The 2,794-nt window shown below is 56.9% G+C and overlaps 1 protein-coding gene across 1 annotated transcript in view; it reads left to right on the plus strand.

Moving 5' to 3' along the window:
• B4GALNT4 (beta-1,4-N-acetyl-galactosaminyltransferase 4) overlaps positions 1 to 2,794 on the plus strand; it is a 52,915-nt gene that overhangs the window by 21,473 nt on the left and 28,648 nt on the right. The window lies entirely within an intron of this gene.

Below are 2,794 nucleotides of genomic sequence, written 5' to 3' on the forward strand. Positions count from 1 at the left end.
TTCCTTTATTCACCCTTGCATGTGTGTATAACGGGCCTTTGCCTCCATCACGTTTGCTGACAAACCCCATCCTGCTGCTGCCAGGATCAAATCTGGGGTGCCCGCAAGCCTGTATCCCACCTCCAGCAGTGGCCAGTTTCAACTGTGGGAGGCAGGCAGTGGCTGATTTCCCCCCAAGAACATCTCATCCAAAACACAAAGTCTCATCTTCCCCTCACAACTCTTTGCTGTAGCTCAACATCCCCCTCTGAGTTGCATGAATACTCCAGGACTCTTGGGGCTTCTGGACTCCACACTGTCCCGTGGCAGGGGGTCCACTGGCTTACTACCCGTGGCCCCTCTCACTGCTCCTTGTCCAACAGGAGGAGGAGGAGAGCTCCTTGGGCACAGCCGGCAGCCACAGCCCTCCCCTTCTCAGTAGTTCAAGTGCCATGATTTGTTGCCATAGAAACTATAAGGTTTCAAGTGAATTCCCTGCCTCCATCTCCCTGCCCAGGTCCCCTGTCTGATATGAGGGGATGACAAGTATGTTCTCCCTGCCTCCATCCCCCTGCTCAGCCTGGATCCAAGTGACTTCAGCCCAGTTCTTATTCCCTCCCCAGGGGAGCATTCCTGACCATCAGCCCTTCCCAGTGAGGTGCTGGGCTCCAATCTTGGCCACTCCCAGAACCCAGGAGGGTTTTCTCTCAAAGTCTGCTGCCTCCCAAGGAGCTGAGATGCCCCCCGCCCTGCTGATCTCTGCCTCCCTTGGTGCTAAGCTGGAGTCTTGCACCAGATTCCTTTGCTCTGAAGATGCCGCGTGCCCGGGTGCCACGGCTGCCCTTGCAGATGATTAGCTAGGGACAATATGATCCTCTTAATCTAATTAGGATGGCAGCAAAAGAAAGTGGGAGGGGAGCGTTGGTGGCAAGATCATTTGGGCACATATGCCACACGCAATTAGACGCTGCTGACTGGAGCCCGGCCAACCGGGAGCTGGGACAGCAAGCTCTCCACGTGCATCCCAGTGTTCCCAGGAGAAGTTTGAGCAGTGCAGGGAAGGGCCCCTATCCTTGGGCAGCAGCAGCTGGCTAAGTCTAGTAGCACACTCAGCCTCATCCCCACAGGGTCTGCCTTTGTCATGGGGTGGAGCTGAGTGCTACTGACTTCTGAAAGATGATCCCACTCTGCTCTGCACCCATATCACACCTTACTGTCCCAGCCAGCTCTGTCAGTGCACTAGATTAAATGCCTAGCTACAGCTCCCCTGCTATCCCAGGCCTGTGCTGCCAGCCCACCCAACTCCTAGCTGTGACCCCCCTGCCTTTCTGCTCCAGGAACCTCCTTAAGCAGAGGCTGCTCGTGTGACATCCTCACTCCCTGAGGTGGACAAATGCAACCTTAGCACTCTAGCGTGTGTTAGGCTGCAGCCGGAGGCCCCAGTAAAGCCCCTGCCCCTCTGCGCTCTTTCTCAGAAGTGCTGCTCCTCTGCCTCATGCCATCTGGCAGCCCTGGCCTGCCCATGCTGTCCCTCCAAAGCACCAGCAGGCTGATGGAGAAGAAGGGTGGAGTGTCCCAACCACCAGATGCTGTTGGAAGTTGTTGCTCTTAGGAGATGCACCTTTATCATCCTGGACAGAAAGAACCCATTGCCCAGACCATTTAGATCCCCCGAGGGCCCTTCCTGGAGCCAAAGATCTTGTCAAAGCCCTCTGATCCCCCTCCTCAGCCTGACACCACAGCTGTCAAAACATTTGCCAGTCTGCCGTGGCAGAGCCCACAATTCAGCTGGCTGTAGCTGGGCTCAGTGTCCCTCTCAGAGCAGATGAAAGCTGGGATCAGGTCTTTACCTGGCCTCTTGCCCCACTTGCCTGTGAACTCCGGTTAGCTGAGTCAGGCCTCTTAAGCACAACCCTGCCTGAATACCAAGGAGCCTGGGCCAGCTGCCCCTGTTCCCTTGCCCAGAGGCCGAGGCTCGGGCTCATGCCCACAAAAGTGCACAATGAAACACCAGCCAAAGAAGTTAGCAAACCTCTTCCCCTCGCCACCTGCCCCAGCATAGCACAAGAAGCACTCAAGTTTAAGGCGCTTCTCACCACCTGTTTCCACCACCGAGAGGCTGGAGGATCAATCCCGATGGTGTTGCCATGGCAGCAGTGACAGGCAGCCCCCCCCCGGAGGTGGCGGGGGGAGCAGTTCAGCTGGCTGATGGGGGCTGACAGGCAGCACTCAGAGAACAGCAGGCTCTCGGCATCCCCCCCAGCCTCTGTATCTTATCGCTGCCAGGGCAGCACAGGAGCTGGCATCTCCTGAGCAGAGCTGTCAGCAGCACTCTCCTCACTTCTCTTTCTTCCCTTTGCATCCTTATAGTCTCCCCCCCTCTGCCCCTCAGGCCACCTGCCCCCTCTCTTTTCTCTCAGGAGACAGCAGCTCCAGAGACAGCAGAACATCTCTTTGCTTGACAACAGCCCTTCTCATTTCCTTTCCTCATATCCCATAGCTCAGATGGGAAGCACAGGGCCAGCCTCCTACTCCCTGCTTGTCCTGAGCTGTGAGCATGGCCCCCGTCAGGGGCTGCAGGCTGTGCACAGCCCCAGGAGATGGGAGAGAAGCAACAGAAGCAGCAATGGAGCCAGGATTTCCCTGCTAGGGGTGAACAGGCCATTGGGTCGGGCAGCCTTCTGCTCGTGTGCATATGTTCTCCTGCTTGCTTGTCCTGCTCCAGCAGCCCCTCAGCATGCTGTTCCAGGCTGGTTTACTCTGGCCATCCCTTTTGTTTCTTTCCCTCTCCTGGATCCCATGAGCCAAGGGGATT

This window comes from Alligator sinensis, unplaced genomic scaffold (genome assembly GCF_000455745.1).
Source record: "Alligator sinensis unplaced genomic scaffold, ASM45574v1 scaffold907_1, whole genome shotgun sequence".
In the NCBI taxonomy this organism is placed as follows: domain Eukaryota; kingdom Metazoa; phylum Chordata; order Crocodylia; family Alligatoridae; genus Alligator; species Alligator sinensis.